The following is a 6,698-nucleotide window of genomic DNA, read 5'->3' on the forward strand; positions in this document are numbered from 1 at the left end:
CTCTGAACCTGTTTCATGGCATTAGTTGCAAACTTTGATGCCAACATTGTTGCACCAAATGAAGATGATGGGCGTCTCTAATCAGCACGCTTTCTTCATTAACCTCATCAGTGTCTTCATCATGAAGATCAACGTCATCATCGTCATCATCATTGTAATCTTGATAATCTTCATCTTCTTCTTCCTCCGTCTGGAGAATAAGCTTTCGTCTAGAATAGCGCCTCCAAGCAGCTTGAATAAAGCTCGCGGCCATGTTCTCCATTGTTGAGAATAGAATCTAAACGAGTGTTGAACTTGTCGACTATGAATTCGCCTGAATTGACTTGTGATGAACTTGACTTCGTCCGCGATTAACGCGAATGCTTCTACTTCTGTTAATGCTTTTACGGTTCGAGTAGATGGTGGTAAGTTACCTGCACATTTTTATCAGGATGAAAACATAAAAAACTTGTCCAATGATAAAAAAATGCCCTAAAAAGATGGAAATACATAGATATATGTGATTGATGGGTCAAATATATTATAGACTAAAAACTGTTTATCTTAGACGGGTAGTTAGAGTTAACTACTTTTCCCATAATACCCCTGATTACCTGCTGATTTTGGATCAAGGGCCCAAGTAAGCAGTTCTTCACACAAAAAATCACCTTCTTTTAAGAAACCTCGGTTGAAGAAACCGCTTCTACCACCGTCGGTGGTGACACTTTCCAACCGGCCACGAATGATGAACAGCATTTCATCGACGGGGTCGCCTTCCCTTAAAACATATGTGCATTCAGTGTAGAGACTTGGTTTAAGGCGCTCACATATGGCGTCCAGTAACCGTTCATCCATATTTGCAAACAATGGAACCTGAATGATTAACATTAGCAAGTGTTTTCTATGATTGATCTTGTAAGTTAACCAATTTACAGGGTTGGGTGTGTTAGTAACGGGTTTGAGTTGAAAGAGTCATTTTCTTAAGACAGACAGATTGCATAAAAATGTAAAGTTATTAACCAAAATGAATAACAAACTTTAAAAAAACTGTTTATTTAGGGTGATCTTGTAATTATAGTCATATTAGAAAAAGGTCAACATGGTCAAAGTCATGATTAATAATAACACTTCAGTTGTCACGTTATGAACTTATTACCCTAAATAAATAATTTTTCAGTTGAAAAGAATGTTTGTTTCACAAAATGGAGGTCCTTTTAGTACAGGTGGAGACTAACTGGACCGGATTAGATTTACTCCGCCAACAGTTTTTTTTCACTTTGTAAATTGTATAAAATTAATTGATAACCATGACTACAAAACAGTAATTTACAGTATGGAATATGGATAATTCAAATGATAATCACAAATATTTAGAAACCAGTTTGAATGCATTGAAAATACAATATTCACATGAGCATTCACATAGGAATATTTTTAGTTCACAACATTCACATGCATTCATTTGGTTCCTAACTATTTAGTGGTTTGCATTCGAACTACCCCTATTACATCTTTTTGTAAATTTCAACTATTTGACTTGTTTCCCATTTAGATTAATTATTTGATGACTCTTTTGACTTGTTTGAGATCCGTTCAAAATACATTCACTTCTTATGCAATTTGTCATACTAAGTGGAAACCAAGCGGGTCGGATTTGATTTACCCGTGAGCACTTTTGATCCATTTTGTGAATCTTATAAAATTAATTTAATAATTATGACTAAAAAGTATTATTAGGAGGACAGTTCCAATTGGGACCACAAATAGTTAGAAGTCCAATAACAGAATGTGAAAATAAAATTTTACACATGTGCACATATGAATCTTTTTAGTTCACAACATTCAACTGCATTCATTTGATTCCTGAATATTTAGTTGCCCCATTTGAACCAACCCTGTTACATCTTTTAGTGATTTTCAGCTATTTGACCCATTTGACTTGTTTCCATTTAGATGAATTAATTTCCAGACTCTTTTTGACTTGTTTGAGATCCATTCAAACATTCACTTGTTGTGCAATTTGTCATACGAAGTGGAAACCAGCCGGGTTGAGCTAGATTTACCCGTCAACACATTTTAATTTTATCCACTAGTAAATTTTATTAAAATTAATTTGATAACTATGACTGCAAAAACAATCTTATTACAGTATAGATAGCTCAAATGGGAATCATAAATATTTTGAAACCAAATGAATGCAATGAAAATACAGTATATACATGTGAATTCACATATGAAGATTTGTAGTTCACAACATTCACTTGCATTTATTTGATTCCTGAACATTTTGTGGTTCCCAATCCACCCGTTTGACTTGTATCCCATTTAGATAAAATATTTGATAAACCTTTTAACTTGTTTGAGATGAAATGCAAAGTATTATCCACATACAGATAAGTAAATCGATAGAAGTACATACCCTTTTGACTAAATTCAAACAAAGGTGTCTCTTGATATCCCTCCTAAGATCTTTTGGTAGACTCTGGACCAAACTCTCCTCATCTACGCCTCTTGTTTCCACCCATTTGTACTGATCATAGCGCCGTACTCTTTCTTTGAGTTCCTGAGGAAGCAACCTATGATGCATCCATTGTTCGGAGTCTCGCCTTTTGATCCTCATCTCCTCTAGCCGAACTGATAGGGATTGAAGATACGTCTATGAAACAACCAAAACATTTGTGCTCTTCAGAATTTATCATAATACCAAGGGACTTTTTATCTGTTAATCCAATTGTAAATTTCACGTTTTTGTCGTTGCATGTAAGAAATTTTTGTTTTACCATTGTCTGTAACTAAACTTTTATCACATGTAAATTGATGATATGGCACCCACTGTCAAAATTTTGGTGTCATTGTCAATATTTTACCAACTGGTTACTACCAATGGTTAAAACAAAAAGTGAAAAAAACACTTTTTTTTTCATACAAGAACATAAAAAGTATGAGTTACATTTCTTGTAATCAACCAAGATATGAACATAGACTCACCAGTTCAAGAAGTGGAAATTAAGTAAATGAGTAAATTTTGGTTATTTTTGGGTCAAGTCAACAAAAGCCATCCAAAGTGTATTCAAATGCAAAGAAACCTTCTCAATAGCTTAATAAGAAAAAAAGTAGATTATTTCTGTAAAAATATAGTTTTTGTAGTTATATTTTAGGACTTTCAAAAATAAACATGCTAAAAGTTCAAAAAACTTTTCCCTTCTTAAAGCAAGCCCCTTTGACCTGCTACTCAACTCGCCTAGGGGTGTAAACGAACCAAGCCACCCGTGAGCTACCTGAGATCGGCTCGCTAATAGCTCAATCGAGCCAAGCTTAAACAAGCTCGAGCCCAAAAGCAAGGCTGTTTAATAAATGATCCCGAGCTGGCTCGCCAGCCTATTACTTATATAGTATATTTGATATATATTTATATTATTATTTTTATTATTATATACATAATTATGATAAAAATAACTGAAAAACATATTATGTTATATATGAAACTTTTAATCATAAATATTTTATAAAATAATTAGGAATGTATATAAAAATTAATATATAATAAACAAGATGAGCTAGAGCTTGAAAAAATGAGTCACAGGCCGAGCTCGAGCTTGAGCTTGGCTCAGCTCGTTTATACCCCTAAACTAACCTAGCCTGTCATAATTCAAAAAAGCTACCCTTCAAGTCCTTTCTTACCTGCATGTTGCCAATTAGTAGCGCAAAAAGTATGAGCCCAGAAATTGCAATTATGATTGAGAAAATAATTTCTTTAGCATAGGTACTGGTTTCAAGCCCCTGACCGAGTGTACTGTTAAGCACCATGTACAAAATATAATAAATCAGTGAGGCACAAATAACTAACAAACTAGTGAGATTAAGAATAGCTTGCAAATTTACGCATCAATGGGTCAAACAGGCATGAAAGATGTCTAAATCGTTTTATTCAAAGATTTACTTTTTCTTTATTACATCAAAATTGTTTTAATCATGATTAGAGCATTATTAGTTTATAACAAAATTTAAAAGTGAGCACAAGAGTATTTGTGGTCAACCAAACATGGTGTGCTTAGCATATTAACAATGCATGTTCCAATCCAAACATGTTTGACCTATTACCTAACCCAGCCGACCGTCTCATGAGCCCATACCACCTCTACTGGCATCATGGCCTCATAGATAACCATAACTTGACATAACAAAGAAAATTCGCTTACCTCAAGTTTCTCAAGCCCCACCACAAACAATAGCAATATTTAGATATAAATTGTTCAGACGAATCAACTTCAGATTGTACAGCTTGTAAGTAAATCCCATAATCAAATTCTCCATAGGACTCATTTTCAAGACAATGTTCATCAAGAATGGCTTTACTCACACTCATCCAGGCTTTGTAACCGTCTGTTCTTTCATGTCCACAGTATAAATAATCTATTTCACATTCCTTTTCTTTTATACAAGCTTGCTCCCAACATGAACTTTTACGTTCCACAGCTAACAGATACCAGAAAGCCCCAAAAATCTGTTATATCACTTGTATTAGATATTTCATTATTAAGATAACTTATACTTTACCCTCATATAATGGTTGCACATGGTATGAAATTGATTATCTAAAACTGATTACTTGATCCCCACAAACCAATTATTTAAAAATTAAAAACCACTTATCCAAACATCCGGTTCGTATACAAGCCTAGATATAACTGATGCTTAGGTCGAATGATTGAAACAATCTGGGATCAAAGAAACTTACATGACCAGCAAGAACAAACCAAACCAGATAATATGCTGCACCAGCCCAAGCGGTTTCAGTAATGACACCAACGGTTTTTTTGAGCTCTGAAAACAGTGGTAGTATACGAATGGACCTGGGAATGTATTGCACAATTACAATCCAAAATAAAACATTTTTTGTACCCAACACACCCGATCCCTGTGTCTCATGAAGAAACCTCCAAACTACAATCTGCAAATGAACCGTCAAATAAGATCATCGTTAAAATGAACATGGATTTTCTGATAGCTAGGCCTGTAAATGAACCAAACGTTCAGTCACCCATTCATATGCTCATTTATTTAATAAATGAAAAACATGAACACAAATTTTGTTCATTAAGTTAGTTGAACGAGCATGAAGACATGTCTTGTTCATTCATTTATATTCGTGAAAATTCATCTAAATCCGTTTTATAAAGTTAAACAATATAATATAGTTTTTATAAAATTTTAGGCCCATCAGATTGATCTTCGCGTTTACTTTTAATTCTCAGTTATGTTCGTTTATTTGTTCATCTATGTTCATGTATGTTTGTTCATTTACATTCGTGGACCGTTAATTTATACTCTTAACGAACGAACATGAACACATTCGTTTTCTTAACAAAAGAGCATGAACAGGAAAACCATGTTTTTTATTGTTCGTGTTTGATCGTTTGTCTGGTTTAAGTTAACCGAACTAACCTGCCCGCTTTGTGTTCGTTCGGTTCGTTTACTGGCCTACTGATATCTAATATAAGAAAATAATACCTGTGGTAAAGGAAGCACAGAAAGCAGGTCAACTATGAAATAACGTTGCAAATATCGCCTTGCTATTTGTCCAGGATCTATAACAAGTTCACCACGCCCAAAAACTCGAGATGATGGAGCAATATATGCTGTGCGAAACTGGAGACCGATCCGAACAAGGTAGAAAATATCAACTACGGTCCTCACAGCTGTAATGTAGTGTGCTAAACTTTTGTGTATTTTTAAACAGCTTTCTTTGTTATGATAAACAGGGATATAGAAGAACAAAGGGTCCACATATACTGCAAGAATACAAGACAAGACCAAAAACTTGTTCCATATTAAAAGATTTTTGTCTTGTGGGTCGATTATTTTTTTCTCTGAAACTTTTAGATCTTCTGAGAATACTGCCCGTGTGACACCGGTTCTTAAAGACTGACCAAAATTAATAAGTCCTTCAGAACCTCTTCTCATTCCTAACTTTATAGACTTAGACGCAGTTGGACGTGGAGGACGAGAAGGACCAGGTCCATTGGGTACTCCTTCTATATTGAACCCACACCTCTTCATTAGACGAGTATTAGACGAATATGGCAAATTCGGCTCCAGATCATCCAACCTAAGTATTAAATAAATAAAAGAATAATTAGGTGACATTATTAACAAGTTAGCGAACATGTTAATATAATTGTTAGCAAAATGGTGTGTAGAAAATATGTTTGGATGTGGTATTGGTATTGCAAATACTCAGCAGTTCTGTCGGTGTTTGGAAAACTTGATTATTTACTGAGAATCAGAATCATATTTTACCTTGTGTTTTTGGCCACCTATATATGCTGTCTTGTAAGTGACAACCATTAAGCATTTTCTGAAGGGAAGATGGAGAAAGCAAGCTCAGTCGTCACAACCTCCATAACAACTCGCACACTTATTTGATCGTTCAACCGGGGTGATATCCAAAATGTGGAGTTGAAATGCATCTGGTAGCATAAACACCAAATTTACAAACACAAATTGTAATATTTTACTTGGTTCAGCAACCAACCGATTACCAATGCAGACGAGAGTCACGAATTCAAATGGATCTGTATCATTAGAAATCACAAATAGGATCGTTTAGCTCAATTCATCTAAAGGCTACATTAACACAAATCATGGTGCGTAGAAGGCCGATCAAACAATACAATACAATACAATGCATTGTTGTTATAATGTGAATCCACCCTAAC

General features: G+C 34.6%; 1 pseudogene across 1 annotated transcript; it reads right to left on the reverse strand.

Moving 5' to 3' along the window:
* Window positions 1-8: 8 nt before the first annotated feature.
* LOC143598347 (putative cyclic nucleotide-gated ion channel 9) lies at window positions 9-6,082 on the reverse strand (annotated as a pseudogene). Its single transcript, XR_013147099.1, has 7 exons — window positions 5,491-6,082; window positions 4,718-4,930; window positions 4,179-4,483; window positions 3,661-3,772; window positions 2,399-2,635; window positions 594-852; window positions 9-413 (listed from the first exon to the last, which is right to left on the reverse strand). The product of XR_013147099.1 is annotated as a putative cyclic nucleotide-gated ion channel 9 (transcript).
* Between the last annotated feature and the right edge of the window lie 616 nt (window positions 6,083-6,698).

The sequence above is a fragment of the Bidens hawaiensis genome, unplaced genomic scaffold (assembly GCF_021521415.1).
Source record: "Bidens hawaiensis isolate Kalapana, Puna unplaced genomic scaffold, B.hawaiensis_p1.1 tig00049964_1, whole genome shotgun sequence".
NCBI classification, from domain to species: Eukaryota; Viridiplantae; Streptophyta; class Magnoliopsida; order Asterales; family Asteraceae; genus Bidens; species Bidens hawaiensis.